The 18,992-nt window shown below is 41.2% G+C and overlaps 1 protein-coding gene and 1 long non-coding RNA gene across 16 annotated transcripts in view; both read right to left on the reverse strand.

Moving 5' to 3' along the window:
• CLASP1 (cytoplasmic linker associated protein 1) overlaps nucleotides 1-18,992 on the reverse strand; it is a 268,343-nt gene that overhangs the window by 206,043 nt on the left and 43,308 nt on the right. The window lies entirely within an intron of this gene.
• Nucleotides 4,127-4,271, reverse strand: LOC116596785. Its single transcript, XR_004288311.1, has 2 exons — nucleotides 4,224-4,271; nucleotides 4,127-4,175 (listed from the first exon to the last, which is right to left on the reverse strand). It is a non-coding gene; the product is annotated as an uncharacterized LOC116596785 (long non-coding RNA).

Here is an 18,992-nt window from a genome sequence, read left to right on the forward strand (position 1 = left end):
TGAGCTATGGAGAAGACACAGTTAAAACCCTGCCCAACACCAGAAGGTGCAAACTCCATACAACAGAAAACAACCCATACTACTAGAGAACATAACACAAGCCAAGGAATGCCAGAGGCCCTGACAGACAGGTCTCTACAATGGCAAGGTATTACGCAATCTAGCTTTCACTTCCCTTATCCTCATTGACTACTGAAAAAAATCATGTAACACCATGGAGAGGAAAAGTTAAGAGTTTTTTTTCACTCATTAGACAAATTTTATTGAACAAAAAGTATGTGCCGAGATGTCACAAGAAAAATCACACATACAAAAAAACACACAAAAAAACAAACAAAAACAAACCATGCAGGCAGACGTTAATCACATCATCACAATTAAATTAAGCCATGGTAAATGCTACAAGGGAAAGCTCTGAAGGCATATAAAACCAAGATCTGTTCTAGTCTGCAGGTCAAGAAGATTCGATGAGACCAAAACTGTGGAACATAATAATGTAAGTAAGCAGAACTTCAATTCTGAAATGGAAAAAAAGAGCTGTAAAATACAGAAAATTAGCTCTAAAACACAAATAAAACTTTGACTATCGTGCAAGAGCAGAAGAGAGATGACAAAAAAGAAACAGTGCAACAGCGCTGGGCCACATACTAAACCCACTCTTCTTTATCAAAATGCATGACCCAAGTATACTTTGCCTCATCTACAAAATCTATTAGTCTAAGCATGGTCCAATACCCACCATTACTTTGACTTGTATTGCTCAAGGCAACAGAGAGGAAAGCCATAGGAAGATGGGACTCCATAACGCATCAAAAAGTCAACTCACAGAAAGTGACAGCAACTCTTAGAAAACCACTGGGGAAACACTAATAGTTGTTAAGACAGAGAAAATGGGGCTTTCCTATAGTTCCAGAGAGTACTTCTCAACTGAGTTCTTTTGTTTTATTGGGGACGGGGGTGAGGGGATGGGGGGGCAGGATGCAGAACCTCTAGCAGGGACAGAGCTAATAAGGTATTTGACCCCAAACAAAACACAGTCCCTGCCCTCCAGACGCTCATAGTCTAGTGGGGAGGCCACGTGAGAACAGGTAACTTTCAATAGAGCGTGAAACCAGATAAAACACTTTCTTGTTTTGAAGTCTGACAAGATGTTTTGAAGTCTGGACAATTCCTGCCTAGACACGGAATTAACCATTTTCTCTAAAGTACTCCAATTCACTTTACTGGAAACCTCCCCTTTACAATGGGCTCTGTGCCCTCTTGACACCGAAAGGCCTCCTACGGGCCAAGTAGGGAACATCAAGAAGATGTGCAAACAAAATAAACAAACATGTTTAAATTCATTAGTTATGCTAATACTAAAAGGACCCTCTTTGGTCACCTTTAGAGGCTGGTAGGCACCAACTCCTGTTCTGAAAATTGATAAATCGAAGGAAAGAATAAAGCACTCAAACTGCCTTTCCTACATGGATTATAGTTCAGAGTAAGCAACTAGTTGATTAGTCAAAGCTCTTCTTTATAGAACTACAGCCGGGACACCTAGGTGGCTCAGTTGATTAAACGTCTGCCTTCGGCTCAAGTCAGGATCCCAAGGTCCTGGGATCAAGTCCGGAATCGGGATCCTTGCTCAGCGGGAATCCTGCTTCTCCCAGCCTTTCTCCCTGCTTGTGCTCTCACTCTCTCCCAAGCTCTCTCTCTCTCTCTCTCTCTGATAAAGAAATAAATTCCTTTAAAAAAAAGAATTACACCTAATAAATAATAGAATTAAGGGAGAATTAGAAAACTGTCCTATTGCTAGCTAATAAAATAATCTAGGCAGTAATCATCAATTGCTACTAAAACCTTTAAATGAAACATCTCATAACAGAAGGATCAGTGAGGACACCTGAACCCACTGCCATCTACCTGAGCATCACCACAAAGTGGGACAAACAGACGATTTTACTAATGTGATGAGGATGGATGAACATACCACCTAAGAAGTAGGAGTTACAAAAAGAAAAACTGAAGCTAACAGAGCCTCTAGGTCAGACTGAACTACCAGCTTTCAGGAAAAAGAACATGCTAGATAATGACATAAGAAATGCAATCATTTAAATTCAGAATAAGGGAGAGTCTACAGGACAAATAATACCATTCCTTCATCAAATAAACTACATGGGAAAAAAGTTGGTTGGGTAGAAACCGTTGTCAATTTTAAAAGAAACTTAAACGCAACACGCTGACAGCATTTGAATACAGCTTTAAACAAATCATCTGTAAAAAGGTATTTTTGAAATAACTGAGGATAACTGAACATATGGTAGTTATTAGATGATATTAAGGCATTTGGGGTAACTTTGTTGGGTGGGATAACGGTATTGTAGGTATTTTTTTAAGTCCTTATTTATCCGAGATACATACTGAAATCTTTACAGGTAAAACGATATGACATGTGAAGCATGCTTTCAAATGCTCCAGGAGTGGGGAAAAGAGTGGAGAGAGAACAGATGAATAAGACTGGTAGAATGCTACTACTTACTGAAACTGGATGATGGGTACAAGGGAACTCACTGTTTCATTCTCTTTAGTTTTACGTATATTTGAAAAACTTCCATGTAAAAGGGTAGAAATTTAAATACAAAACTTATATATGGATAATCATCACACTACTAAGTGGCAAAAAATTTGCAAACAATAACTATACTGTACACCTGAAACTAGTATTACACCACATATTAGCTGGAACTTTTAAAAATATTTTATTTATTTATTTATTTGTCAGAGAGTGAGAGCATGCACAAGCAGGCAGAGTGGCAGGCAGAGGCAGAGAGAGAAACAGGTTCCCCACTGAGCAAGGAGCCCGATGCGGGACTCGATCTCAGGACCACAGGATCATGACCAGAGCCAAAGGCAGTGGCTCAACCCACTGAGCCACTCAGGGGTCCCATTAACTGGAACTTTTTAAAAAAGATTTTATTTATTCATTTATTCACTCACTTCTTTATTTATTTATTTCATGGAGAGGGAGACACAGGCTCCCCGCCAAGCAGGGAGCCCAATAGGGACTGGATCCCCGCACCCGGGATCACGACTGAGCTCAAAGCAGATGCTCAACTGACTGAGCCACCCAGGCGCCCCACTAACAAGAATTTTTTAAAAACTTAAAAATTTTTTTTGCAAACAGCCTAAATCTCAATTGAGAACAAATTAGGTAAATCACAACACACATTAAAAAGGAGTATCATAATGTCATAGAAATGACCATATTTTAACAACAAATATTCTACTGAGAGAGGATTTCAAGTACTTCCATTTTAACCTCAACCTTTCAAATTAAGTTCTTTCCAGCTTATGTCTGAACTCAGGAAAAAACCCTGCTTTCAGGCAACCATTCCCCTACAGGAACCTAAACCACACCCTCAAGCCATAGGGACCGCCCTGAGCCAGCAAGACCCCCATGACTGACCCCAAGACCGTGAGACCTGACCTGTACTGCCCACAGGCAGGTACTCACAGGCCTTTGCCTCAGTTTCCTTCTATAAACCTAGAAGTATCTTAAGCACTTTGGAGACAATCTTTGAGATGACATTGGTCCACTGGTCTTCCTGTGTTGGCCTCTCTGAAATCAATCCCTTTCTTGTTTCACCAACACTTGTCCCTCGGCCTTTAGATTTTGCTTGCGGTGAGTGACCAAACCTGGTCTGTTTGGGATCCCCAGACACAGGTGCTCTTGCACCCCAGTGCCCAGACAATAGGACTAATTTTTTTTTTTTTAACTTTGAGTAAAACAAAGTAACAACCAACAGGCTGTAGAACTGCAGGTGCACTGGAAGTGTAACGAGATATATGCACACGGAACTGCCTGGAAGGGTGCTGACCAGGTGTGGGCATCTCCAGCTGGTAATATATCAGGCAAGCTATTTTCCTTACTGTTCTTTGGGAACTTCTTATGAAGGCATTCACTCATATAATTTCAATTTCTCAAGAGGGAGGGAGTGATCAATGTTTGCTTTCAGTTTGACAAATTTAAAATGGGATTGAAAATATGGTTCTTATGGTAATCAAATGGCATATAATGTTTAAAGCAATTATCAAAAAATCAAGCATACAACCAGACGTGCAAAATATGCTAGAGCTCTTCTTCTTCTTTTTTTTTTTTTTTAATTTTAAAACTCATAAGTGACTGACTGAACCTCGGTGGTTCAGGACTGAAGAGGCTGGTGGGGTGATGTGTGTGGAACCTCGGTGGTTCAGTCAGTTAAGCATCCAACTCCTGATTTCAGCCCAAGTCATGGGATCAAGCCCCACATCAGGCTCCAATCTCCGTGCAGAATCTGCTTAGGATTCTCTCTCTCTCTCCCTCTCTTTCTCTCTTCTCTCCCTCTGTCCGCCCCCCCCCACTTGAGTTCTTGCAACACAAATGAGTGCGCGCTCTCTCTCTCTCTCTCTTTCTCCAATTAATTAATTAATTAATTAGGGCACCTGGGTGGCTCAGTCAGTTCAGCATCTGCCTTCAGCTCAGGTTGTGATCCCAGAGTCCTGGGATCGAGTTCTGCATTGGTCTTCCCTGCTCAGTGGGGGTCTGTTATCTCCCTCTCACTCTACTCCTCCCCCATGGTCATGCTCTCTCTCACCTTCTCTGTCTCAAATAAATAAAATCCTTTTAAAAATTTTTAATTAGTTAATTAATTAAAAATCTTTTTTAAAAACTCTTAAGAAAGCAATTGCTTCTTGAAACAAGCAAAAATCCCTTATCTTGTGAGCTTTTATAAAAACCCATGTACTTTCCTTCTCTTCCCCCTTGTTGTTATTTGTTGACATCTAACATGTTTGCTTCATTTTGAAGTTTAAAACAGAATTCAGTCTACGCTACTACACCCCCATAGTGTTCCTTTCCAAACAAATCTTTTGTTAAGTACACTATTATTCATGTCCTTAGACTGTTTTTTCATAATAACATTTTAGATGTGACCCATCACTTTAATCACAGGGTGTTTTTTTTTCTCATGACAAATGCCTGTGAAAATTCAACATTCACCCAGGATTAGGCATCTCTGTAATTTACTATTAAGAGGACTGAAGAGGCTGGTGGGGTGATGTGTGTGGAATCCATTCTCCTCTTTTCCTTTTTTAAAAATTAGGATACCATACACACACCGTGGAAATTGTACCTTTAAACTGAAGTGTCCAATTCAGTATTTTCCAGTATATGCAAAACTGTGCATCTATCACTGCTACCTAATTCCAGAACATCTTCATCACCCCACAAAGAATCTCATTACCCATTAGCAGTCTCTCTCCAAGCCCCCCCTCCTCTCTGCTCCATCCCTGACAGCCACTAATGCAATTATAATTCTTACTAAGGCTGTTTTCTTAGTGAAAATAATAGGAAGATGCAATACATTCCTTCATAAATCATTCTATGCAGTTTGCAATTTATTAAGAACATGCTTCAACTCCACACACACCATCATTATGCACCAGAGAAGGTAAATAAGCATTTTCTTCTTGAATCAGTCCTCCTTCTATTATGAAGCAGAAATCAAATCAAACAGCCAGAACTGGCTTACTCCAACTGCATTGCTAATCAAGTCTGAACATTTGGCCGCGCCATATTTCACAATCTCCTTTCTCAAAATTGAAGCAAAAAACAAAACAAAAAAAAAAAAAAACCATCTAGCAATTACCACAAAAAGATAAACTAAATGTAAAAAAAAATAAGCAGTAAGTCATTAAGATAAGCTAAATTTATACCGATGTTTGCTCATTTAGCTGGCAAAAACTTCTCAAAACAGTTCATGTATTAAATGCAGCAACAGATTTTCATATCTTTTTAGAACAACCATAGCACATTTATGGGGTAAAGTGGGGCTGCAGCAGTTGAACATGTTTAGCGGATTCTCAATCCCAACTGCAGTATTGCTGGGGTATAACATTTTTAATTTTTGTTTTTTTGTAGACACCATGCCCAGCGTGGAACACAGTGCAGGGCTTGAACTCACAACTCCCCTGAGCTGAGATCAAGAGCCAGTCGCCCAACCAAAAGAGCCACTCAGCCCCTGTGGTGTCAGTTACTTTTGTTCCTACCTTACCCAAGAGAAAAGTGAAGGAATCACTGTAAGTTACAAAGACATTGCTTTCTGCAGCAAATCTAATCTGTTTATTTTTTCATGTGACAATATAGATAATCTCATCCCTATAATATCCTGACCAGTACCTTCTCAAAAGCAGCTGTGTTAGTAAAGTTTTAAATTCCTGCTTATAAAAACAGGATATGCCTACTATGGGAAATTTAGAAAATACAAGAACGTAGAAAGAAAACCTATCATCTCTAATTTCATCATAAAGATGAATATTTATTTCTTTTTAAATGTTAACATTTTCATAGCTCTTTCCAGATCATTTTTTCTATACATTTGTACATAGCTGAGATCTTGCCTTTTCATTTTACATTTTTCCATCAGGATTTCCCCATGTCACCAAAACTCTTTATAACTATGCTTGCTGCAACGTACACCAAATTCTGGATAAATGTGAGGAACTATTTACACACGTGTATTAAATTCTCTTAATACTGGGCATCTGAGATTTTCCCAGTTTGGAAGCCACTATTTCTAGTTTCAAGCGATATTCTTTTAATCAACAGACATACATTTCTTTCATGGACACACATCACATGCACAGAGGCCACACATTTCGGCTTGGTTATTTTCAAGCAATTATGATACAGAGTCACTGCCAAAAGCCCCATTCCTGTCTGAGAAAAAAATATCATCCATATCATTAGGACTCTGGAATGAACAAACAATGGGGCATAAACTCTTTAAACCATTTAGAAATGAAAGGCCATGCCCTCAATCAGTCAAAAAGCATTCTCTCCTACTCTAAACTTGCAATCAGACCCCTCTCCTGACCTTTAATACCAAGAATGTGAGAAAGGAAGATTCATTTTGTTGGCCTGGATGTCACTTTGGCAATGCCTATCTTACACAGCTGACCTTGACTTTCCACTTTAGACTCTCTTCTCGGGCAGACCAGCATCTCATAAAGGTGACCTCAAAGCAAAGGATCCACTCCAGAAGAAGGCTGCTGTAGCTCCAGGCCAGCCCCAGCCAAGCCTTTAGGACAGCAGGTCGGGCTGTAAAGTAGAACCAAAGATTTCCAGGGCCCATTACTTACCCAGCCAATAAATATAAGCAGAAACTCCAATTCTTTGTCTCAGTCCAAACGATTATTACTTTTTAAAACTGACATAAAATAAGCTCTGCCGAAAACTTTCAGAGAGTCCAAAACAAATATTAAAACAAAAGCAGCCAAAAAGGAATATGAATTTGATCCTGAATACCCCTCATTTAAAACATAAGACTGTTTACTGACTTTACCTTATCTGCTGTTCCACTCTACCCAGCTAGTTCCTTCTGCTCTCTCGTACTATTAAATAGTGCCCAGAAACGCTTCTCTCCCTCCCAAGAGACCTTTTTGTTCTTGGTAAGAAATAAGGTTTTCTTTCTGGGTTGTGGGTAATCAAAATTGTTCTGGCTATTGGAACAGATTGCTAGTCTACTTAAAATCTTTATTTTGTGTTCTTTTTATTCACCTGGACACCAAGCCAGTTCCCATCCACTACGATGAGAGGTTATTCTTCCAAGCATCCGCTAACCTTTTTTAATTCCTTCCACTGAAAATTTAAACTCAGCACCCACTACTATTAGCTCAGCAGGAAATCCAAGACTTGTTTTATTTTTCCTACCATACCCCATAAACAATGTGAATACAGAGCAAAGTTAATTAAACAAATCAGCCATAAGGCTGAATGGCTATTTAAAAGCCTTGATGTTCTGCAGACTTCCACTCAAACTCCAGTCAAAAGCTGACCATGTACATGCCTAGTGGATATTACTTCACCTGGAGGAGTCTCAGAGCTAACTAACCTCTGGGAAGTGGGGTAAGATTTAAGAATAATGCATATAAAAACTTACCATTCCTTCTATCACACACCAGGATAAAAATATCAGGTGGCAATCTTTATGACACTCAGATGGATCCTTTTCCACAATCTCCACCAGCATTTATTCCTTTTGGCAAAATATGCAAAGCAAACACTTCTAATTCACTTTGGACTTCACTCACGCAAAATCACCTTCCTCTTTTCTCAGTGACCCCCAAGAGTCCACGGGGCTAGTATCATCCCACCCAAACCCTTTCCTGTTCCTGCTGGTGTGTACACTCTTCTGTTCCGCACTGTGATTGGTTAGATCAGTTTCATGCTTGTTTGAGGGCAGTTTCTCCCAAGACCAGAAACTCTTTACGGCATTCCATGACTCACTGACACAGCTAGTCAAACTGCATGCACAATGACTCGAAACTTCTCCCTCACCACGGCCTGGTAGAGAACCAACCACCTGAAGACACACACTCTAACCTGTGGTTTTGCTGGGAGGGAGGTGGATAAATGCCCCCAAAGTGAATTAGATATGCCCCACTAGAAACGACTGCTTACTTCCAAAATAGTTTTTAAAAACAAAGAAAGAGGGCACCTGGATGGCTCAGTGGTTAAGTGTCTGCCTTCGGCTCAGGTCATGATCCCAGGGTTCTGGGATCGAGTCCCACACCATATCAGGCTCCTTGCTCAGCAGGAGGCCTGCTTCTCCCTCTCCCACTCCACCTGCTTGTGTTCTCCTTCCTGCTGTGTCTCTCTCTGTCAAATAAATAAATAAAATCTGAAAGAAAGAAAGAGCGTGAGAAAGAAAGAAAAGAAAAGAAGGAAGGGAGATAAAGAAAGAGGGAGGGAGGGAGGGAAAGAAAGAAGGAAGGAAGGAAAAAATAGGGTGCATAGCCCATAATCCATTTTAATACACATTTGAATGCAAGGACAGACCTGGGCCAATGAACTTTTACCCACTACCCTGCAAAGACACGCAGCCAATGCTCCCTCAACTACAGTCTTCTGGAATGAAGCTGCTCTGCAATCCCATTGATTCCTCTGTGGCCTCTCTTTTTGCCACTGTCTGGTTGTTCTGGGACAAGTTAAATTCATGACAGGTAACCAAAGGCAGGCAGTGACAGCGCTGGATCCATCACAAAGAAATGAAGAAAGAATAGCACACGGGATGCTATACAGTAATCATAAAGCTACCAAGTCTATAGTACTATGTGTCAAGCACTGACTGTGTATAAACCCACATGAGAACCCCATGAGAACAATATTGTCCCCACTTTATAGATGAGAAACTGAGACCAACGGAGGTTAAGTAACTCCCTCATCATCATTCAGCTAATGAGAGGAATTCTAACCCAAGCAGTCTGTCCCCAGATTCCAGGCTCTCAACTTTTCCATATAAATTATCTATTATTTTACACAGCTGGAGCCACTCCCCTGAAGAAAATGGGGTAAAGAAGAGTATCCCTAGGAACTGATAAGCAGAAGCCCCAACATTACCAAGGACTTCCTAAACATCTCCCAGCTTGGGAGCATTTGCCAGCAAGTTAGAATAGCCAGAGGTAGGCCATGATGTCAGCGGATATGAAAGCAAGTGGCAAAGTAAGATTCTAGAACACAGCTCCACAGAGACTAAGCACATTAGCTCTCCTTTGTCAGTGTTCCCATTTCCAGAACGGCATCCCCCGCCCTAACAGGATGTACCTAGTTTTGGAGATGGCAAAAGAAACAGATCAATTTTCCTCAAAGAAAGGAATCAAGATCTCATTCTATAAAAATAAATCCTTCCACCAAGGCACTGGAAGCTTCTCTGCAGAGCACAGAAACAAATGACAAGTTCAAGATGGCTTTCTGTTTCCACCACCTTCAACCTGATCACTCCACTTCCTCCTATATCAAGGATAACAGTCTTGGGCAGGAAGTACACAGATGTGCAGTCAACACAAATAAAGCTGACCTGTGTAAAGAACGAGCCCTTTTGGGACGCCTGGGTGGCTCAGTTGGTTGGACGACTGCCTTCGGCTCAGGTCATGATCCCGGGGTCCCGGGATCGAGTCCCGCATCAGGCTCCCAGCTCCATGGGGAGTCTGCTTCGCTCTCTGACCTTCTCCTCGCTCATGCTCTCTCTCACTGTTTCTCTCTCAAATAAATAAATAAAATCTTTAAAAAAAAAAAAAAAAAAGAACGAGCCCTTTCAAGCGCACTACGGTATTCTTAAAAAAGAAAAAAATAATAACGTCCATTGTATTACATATATTTACATAAGCAGCAAGTACACATTCCCTTATAATGTTTCCCCTTCCCCTTAAAAATACTCTATTAGTAGTCTGGCACATGTCATACCAGATTTTTTCCTGGAAGTCTAACACCAAAATGCCCCTGTTTTTATGGTGTAATACCATCCTTTCTGTATTTTAAAAATGTGAAGTCTGAATTATTTATGTATTAAAGTCCATAGAGAGAGTGTAAATGTTAAAGCAGCATATAATTCTCTATGTACATCAATACATAAATGATGCACATGAATAAGGCTGTTTTGAACTAAAGCAGGCTTAATAAGCATTGGGGGGGAAAAAGCACATCTCTTGTCAGCTGTCCTCAGTGCGTGCCCATGTTTCCACTGTGCCCATATCCACCTGTGCTTTGGGGCCCTGTGAGTTTGAATCCTCCTCATTCATTTTACATGAAGAGCTGCAGAGTGAAGCAACAGAGGTGCAAACACAGTCAGTCATGGATGGCCCCTTAGGGCTGGGCTGGGAGCACACAGCACAGCTAGTCCCCAGGCAGTCCTTACTGTGAAGAGCACTGGCTTTCATGCACCTGCTCTGAATGTACTTCTCCCAAAGCGGCATCACTGGGCAAGAAGGCTAATTCTAGCTAAAATAAGTTATCTTGGAGGAGGAAAGGTCTGGTCCTAAGAGAACAGATCTGGACCTGAAGGGAAAAGAGGGGAACAGGGGATCTAGCCCCTGAGACCAAGAAAGTGGCCCGGATCCAGCAGAGGGCTGGAAATCAGGCCTAGAGCTTTCTCATCCTATTTCCTAATCCCCTTACCATATTCCCCTCTTAATATCTACCATGACTTCCCTTCCATCTTAAATTGAAAATGACTTCGGAGCTCTAACAGAAGTAAATGTCCCAAACTTGTTCTCAGGAAAATGTAAGTGATGAATTAACAGAAGAGGCTCAACTTCACTCGCTTTAAGTCCCATTTCCTTAGTCACTACGAGATACCCCAGGGAGGGTCTTAAACAGTACAGACAGATGGTAAGTGCACATGTAAAATGTAAAGCAGCATATAACTACGTACATCAGACATAAATGATTCAGATTTCAGATTTTTAAAATATAGGAAGAACGGCGTAAGACCCATAATGACCCTGGAATTTTGGTGCTGTGATTCCAAAAACCATAGTGACAACCACAAAGGGTAAGTGCTCAGTTTAAAGGGGATGGGACAGATGGAAAAGCTCTCACTTGAAGACACAGCTAACAGTCCGAATAACACAGAGTCATCAGAGAGAAAAGAAGCCAAGTGGGGTCCACACACAGAACTATGCCAAGTGCTGTAGAACAGGGCACATTCAGGCTGCTCAGGGCGCTCATGCCTAACCATAGGAAGCAGAAGGCTCAACAGTGTGCCTAAATTCAAACAAATGGCAAAGAGACGGGTGCCTTGGGTGGCTCAGCCAGTTAAGCATCTGCTCTCAGTTCAGGTCATGAACCCAGAGTCCTAGGATTGAGTCCCACATCGGGCTCCCTGCTCAGTGGGGAGTCTGCTTCTCCTTCTGCCTCTCATCCCACTCGTACTCTCTCTCTCTCTCTCTAATAAATATATTTTTTTAATGGTAAAAAGAATTGTGAGACAATCCGGGGCCTCTGAGGGGTACCTGGGTGGCTCAGTTGGTTAAGCATTCGATCTCGGCTCAAGTCACAATCTCAGGGTCACGAGATCAAGCCCCACACAGAGTCTGCTCATGATTCTCTCTCTCCCTTTCCCTCTGCTCCTCCCCTATCCCAATCAGGCTTTCAAGCTCCAACTCTCTCTCAAGATAAAAACAATACAAAACAGGCGCCTCTGATCCCAATGTCTGAGCCCCCCACAGAGCCCGGCAGCCTCCCAGGCAATCTAATAAACAAACTTCTGAAAAAATTAATACTACCCCCAGTGGTTGCACATCAAGGCCACTTGCCCCCAGCCAAGCTTCTTTCCTTTAGGGCAACCCATCCTCCTTACTCCATCCCTTGACATGAAGTTTGCCGAGTAGGAGGCCATCATTTTCTTACACTGCCACAACTCCCCGGCCACAAGGAGCAGGTCAAGGGTTTGGGGCTGTGCTGGGCTTTGTGGTTGTAGTCCAAGCTAGGGAAAGAGAGGCTCCTTCCTCTAGTGGTGAAGCTGCAAGATGTGAGCCAGGCCCACAGCAGACATGAGTGCAACACAGAAGAGAAGCCACTGGCCAGAGAGAAGCAGAGACCTCCCCAACCTGAGTCCCCAACACTGTCCACATGGTAATCTCAGCCCCCACCCTGGTCAGTGATCCGCCTGAGTACTGCCCTTCTTCAGCTTAAACTGGTTTGAACTCAATTCCCGTTCAATAGAAAGTCCATCTGACTCCCTTCCCATGGTCAGAAAGGCTAGTAACAGTTCTTTTCTTCACAGAGCTGTTTAAAAAAAAAAAAATCCTTAGAATCATAGGCAGAATCAAACAAGATCACACATCTATCCCTCACTGCCCAACAAAAACAAAATTACTACCTGCTTGGTGTTACTTAGCGTTTTCCGGCTTATTAGCCCAGTGAAGGTGAGCTCAGTTACCAGAGGTGTGAAAGCACTTGGGAAAAGCAAAGGAACATTCTAAATAAATGGATTATGATGGGTTTTTTTCTCTGAAAGCTCTCTGGGGAGATAAATCAATATTATTCTCATTCTGGGTAGAAAAAAAAAAGAAAGCAAACAGGAAAAAAACAACAGATAGGGAGACCAATTTCTTTAATCAAAGTGGACTTTGTCGAGGTGTCAGGATTTCGTCCTCTGAACTATAGCCATCTTCTCTGCACGTGTTTATTAATACGCCCAGACAGAACCTTTTCTCATCAACCTTTTGAAGGGGAAATGAGATTAACAAGAATAAAATTATTTACTCCACATCCTAAGATTTGCCCTTACCTGAAAGGTTAGAAACAGGAGAGAGACTCTCCGGTGCTGCCCTAGCTACACAGCGATATCCTTTTCCCATGCAAAAGGAAGACTGTCCAAAGAACAGTAACACCCAGGGGTGGCAGAAACACATTCATGCGCCACTGACGGGCGCAGAACTGGGCCCACTCCAGCCCAGCAATTCATGCAGAAAGGTTTTCAGAACTTCCTACAAACACACACACACACACACACGCGCGCGCACACACACACACACACACACACACACACCAGCATGAACATACATATGTCCAAGGATCCTCGCTGTCATGATGCTTACAACAAAAAAAACCTAGAAACTGCATAGGTGGTAGCAACCAACTATGGATAAAGAAATGATGGCTAACCATTCATAGAAAAGAATAATACACAGACATTGTATTAACTCATAAGTGATCTAATTTATTGACTTGAAAAAATGATCATGACATACATTTAATGAAAAAAACTTCACAAAACAGCATCTGTAGACTAAATAAAAGAAACTAGACATAAAACACACACACATAGAACTTGTGTAGTATGACCTGACTTACATAAATAAGTCTTTCCATTTTTTTTACCAATATAAACAATAAAATAGTGATGGCAAAAGACCAGGAGCGATTTTCAATTTTTTCATTATAACTTTATATTCAGAAGTTTCATTAGTTTGTTCTTGTTTGTACAATAAGCACATATCACTTTTATTATAGGAAAAACAAAATTATTTTTCAAAATAAGCATTTGCAAAAATGCTTCAATTAGGCAAGCTCAAGAGAAATGCTTGAAAAAGGATGTTCCCAAGTTATGTATGTAAATCACAAAGCATATAAAGACTTAAGACCCTCTGTGAAAGAAGTCAAAGACAGAAATTCTCCTAAATGTTCTTCCAAATTTTTTTTTTCCTTAAAAACGACTTCTCCAATTTAAAAACAGACATGCGGGGTGCCTGGGTGGCTCAGTGGGTTAAGGCCTCTGCCTTCGGCACGGGTCATGATCTCAGGGTCCTGGGATTGAGCCCCAAATCAGGCTTTCTGCTCAACAGGGAGCCTGCTTCTTCCTCCCTCTCTCTACCTGCCTCTCTGCCTACTTGTGGTCTCTGTCAAATAAATAAATAAGTAAATCTTTTTAAAAAAATAAAAATAAAAACATACATGCATCATGCAGGAAAAGAACTTATCGTTTTCCACAAGGTTATTCACAGTCAATAAACTGTATCCTGAAGCCTGAAATCTTGAAGACTGCTCAAATTCATCCCAGTCCTCCCTACATCCAAACTAACGGCAGAAACCCCCATCCTGTCCTCCTCCCTAACGGCTTACTCCAATTTGCTTCTCCCTACTTCCCTGTATCAGTTCACGCCACCTTCATTAGACAGAACCCTAACTCCTAAAGCAATCTTTAGCACCCAAAAGTCCTTCAGTAGCTCCCACTGCCCCTAAAGTCAGTCCCACCACCCCACCAGGCCCCTGTACCTGGGATATTGCTCAGTCTTACTAGTATAGACCAGCTTATCTCAGAACATGACCTCCATCAAGGTCACCTGCAACAAGCTTCTTTGCTGAGCCCGGGGAACCATCTCTCTTCTCTCATACAAGAGTCCAAAAGGACACCTGGCTGGCTCAGCCAGTAGAACATCCGACTCTTGACCTCAGGGATCAATACACAGAAAAATATACTTTGTATGTGATATATATGTATTGTATGGTGTGTGTGTGTGTGTATACACATATGTGTATGGGTATTAACATATATAATATATATACATATATATGCATACGTGTGTGTGTATGTGTATTTCCCCCGACAAAAGTCTTTAGAGAGAGATTCCTATCAGCCACAGAACCTGCCACAAAGCACTTCTTCCCCATCTATAATCCCATCTATGCCATTTTTCTCCTGAGTCCAAAGCTCAAGCTGGTGAATTCTGTCCACCAGGACAGTGCAGCAGGTTAACCTAGATATCACTCACTACTGTCTTGCTTCATCTGTTTTCTATGCTCTCCTTTTTTCCCCTCCTGCAAAGTGCCCTCTATTATCCTACTAAATCCAGGAAGGCATCTTGTTATTATCTGCCTTTCAGTATTTCTTGAAAAATCGTTATAAAAACTTATAGCTTACCATCTTTCCATTTCTTCACCCCTCCACTGCTGCTAGCCCAAACCAAACTTCATCACGTTGTGCGTGTTCTATGCTCACCAATTATTAAAATTTCCCTTAAATTTTTTATGACTGTAAATGGACTTAAATAAGACTAACTTGAAACATTTTTTTTCTTTCTTCATAGTAGTTCCTTTTGGAGATGACTATCAAAATACATACTAATTCTGGGGTGCCTGGGTGGCTCAGTCAGTTAAGCATCTATCTGCTTTCAGCTCAGGTCATGATCCTGGAGTGGTGGAACCAAGCCCCACATTGGGCTCCCTGTTCAGCAAGGCATCTGCTTCTCCCTCTCCCTCTGTTGCTCCCCCTGCTTTTGCTTGCTCGCTCTCTCTGTTTCTGTCAAATAAATAAATAAAATCTTTTTTTGAAAATGCTGATAGGGGCGCCTGGGTGGCTCAGTGGGTTAAGCCGCTGCCTTCGGCTCAGGTCATGATCTCAGGGTCCTGGGATCGAGTCCCGCATCGGGCTCTCTGCTCAGCGGGGAGCCTGCTTCCCTCTCTCTCTCTCTCTGCCTGCCTCTCCGACTACTTGTGATTTCTCTCTGTCAAATCAATAAATAAAATCTTTAAAAAAAAAAAAGAAAATGCTGATAAACAGACATAGGATAAACATTTTTAAACTATTTGGCATCACCTAATAAATGAAGAAGGAAAGATGGAATCAGAAAACCACCCTTTGGCAGCCAACATAGAAATAATTATTTTAGACAAACTTCATCATTGGATGTGAAAATTGGTAGGTAAAAGTTACATGGTCTCAAAGTATCCCCCCACAGGATACCTATTCATTATAAAAAAAAAAAAAACCCAGCAACTTTCTGAAGCTATCTGGCAAAGACCTCTTTTACCAGGTAAGAGAACGACACCACACATCTCCGGATAGGATGTACAGAGTACACCTGCATGGTATTCCTGCCCAAAATGCGCCACCTCAATCTAATCTGGACAGTTAAGCAAGCTCAAATTGAAGAGCTTTACTAAATAAATGTCCTATGCTCTTCAAAAGTACTGAGAGAGACAAGGAAAGACTGAAGATCAGCTGCCCCAGATTTAAAGAGACTCTACAGATGAGAACCAAATGCAACTGTGATTCTGGATTGGATTGTGGACTAGAAGACTGTTTTTGCTCTTGCTGTAAAGGACATATGAGGACAAGAGGTGACATGTCAATAAGGCTTATAGATTAGATGTGTCTATATTCTACTGACTCTCATACTGACTTAGAGAACTGTGCTAAGATGACATACACAAGAGAAAACACCCAAGTATTTAAGAGCAAGAGAGCACTGTGTCTACAACTTACTCTCCAAAAGTTCACAACTCAGGATAACATGCATACAGAAAGGAGGACAAAACAAATGTGGTGAAATGTTAACACCAGGATCTGGGTGAAACATACATGAAAATTCTTTGCACTGTCTTTTGAAACTTTCCAACAGGTCTGAATATCTTCCAAAATAAAAAGTTTTAAAAGTATATATGGGGACACCTGGCAGGGGAGCAGTCAGTTAACCACCCAACTCTTAGCTTCTGCTCAGGTCATGATCTCAGCAAGCTCCACGTCGGGCTCCTCTCTCAACAAGGAGCCCGCCTAAGATTCTCTCTCCCTCTGCCTCTCCCCCTGCTCTCTCTCTCCCTCTATCTCTAAAATAAATAAAGAAATCTTTGTGTTTTTTTAAGTATATATACTCATGAGTCTAGCAGGACCAAAAAACTGTTTTATTGATCTTAAATTTGGGGTTTTGATTAAAATAGAAAATGAGTTATCTCTCAGTCAGGATCATCTCCTAAAGCAATCACCGTTAACTCGGGAGCGAATCTTACACTCTTTTCTTCATGCTCTGATAAAGAAATTATCATTGCTGCAACACTGTAAGAAAATAGCATTGCATATTGATTCAGATGTGGGCTCTAAAGTCAGACTATTCAGATAAAAATCTGGTGTCTTACACCCCCTAGTTAAGTGAACTGAGGCAAGCCTCTTCACTTCTTTTAGGCAGTTTCCCCAACTGTAGAGTAGGAATAAACATAGGCTCATCACAGAGCTCCTACATCATAATTTAATGAGGCAATGAATGCAAAGCATGTAACAGTTTCTGGCACATAATGGGCACTTAATAACTGTTAGATATTAGTATTAGTCAACATTAGCTGTGGTTTACTGCCTGTTGGCTCCATCTTCTCACCCCAACTGTTTCTTTTTCTTTCTATTTTGACACTCAATTTAGGATTTCTTCTATTATATGTACTCTTATTTAAATTTTAGCTTTCTAAAGCAAATCAAAGTATTAAAAATAAAAAGAGAATGTGTAGTCGTCCTAGAACAGGGGTTCTCAACCAATAGATTGGTTTTATGGGTAGGTTTTAAATTCACCCTTAGAATTTTTGGCCAGCTCTGCTCGTTGTTATCAGCAGTGCAACAGCTCAAGGATTTCTATCTTACTAAAATAGATCTGTGCCCTCTGTTCCAGGCCCAGGCCAACAAGGACTACAGGCAAGGATGCAACCTCAGCCCCTGGAAAAAGTAAGTTTTCTTCTTACTACCAGTAACTCCATACTATGTCCATCATCTTCCTTTCACTGACCACATGCTAAAACACTAAGCACGACAGCACCTTATGTACACTGGTTCACTGAATCTGTATAAGAATGCTGTGTAGTAGGTATCACCAGACACCCATTTTACAGATAAGGAGAGTTCCCAGCTCAAAAGTCAAAGGACAGAGCCAGGACAGGAATTCAGACTGTTCATACTCAAATCTGAATGATTTTCAATATACTTTGAAGCTTTTGCATATTTGTTAACACATATTTAGGAAGAAATGCCATTAATTACATCCATCAACAATCCACAGAAATTCCCCCCCCCCTTTTTTTTAACATTTTATTTGAGAGAGAGCAAGAGCAAGAGAGATCACAGAGGGAGAGAGAGAAGCAGACTCACCACTGAGCAGAGAGACCAATGTGGGGCTCGATCCCAGGACCCAGGGATCATGACATGAGCTGAGGGCAGATGCTTAACCAACTGAGCCATCCAAGGACCCTAAGATTTTATTTATTTATTTATGTGAGAGAGAAAGTGAGAGTTCAGGTGAGGGAGAGGGGCAGAAGGAGAGGGAAAAAGAGAATTTCAAGCAGACTCCCCACTGAGCATGGAGTCCGATGCGAGACTTGATTCCAGTATCCTGAGATCATGACCTGAGCCAAAATCAAGAGTCAGATGCTTAAATGCACCACCCAGGAGCCCCAGAATTTTCTCATAATAACTTCTCCTGTGGTGTTTTTGCTCTTGCTTAGTACCACTAACTATAGCTTTTCAACTTAAAACAGAGACATCTATCTTTTTAAAATACACCTACCCAAAGAGGATTAAAAGTATACTTATATTATTAAGCACTGAGTAATACATGGAACTGCTGAACCACTACACTGCACACCTGAAACTAATGTAACACTACGTTAACTACATGAGAATTAAAATAAAATAAAATAATAAAGGAATGAATGGATGGATGGATGGATGGATGGATGATTGCCAGAAGCATGGTGCAGTGCAGGGATGGACAAAATGGGTGAGGAGGAGTGGGAGGTACAGGCTTCTAGTTATGGAAAGAAGAAATCATTGGCATAAAAGGCATTTGTGGGGAATACAGTCTATGATTCTGTAATACTGTTGCATGGGGACAGATGTTAGCTACACTTGTGGGGAGCATAGCATAATGTATAG

Source organism: Mustela erminea, chromosome 8 (genome assembly GCF_009829155.1).
Source record: "Mustela erminea isolate mMusErm1 chromosome 8, mMusErm1.Pri, whole genome shotgun sequence".
NCBI classification, from domain to species: domain Eukaryota; kingdom Metazoa; phylum Chordata; class Mammalia; order Carnivora; family Mustelidae; genus Mustela; species Mustela erminea.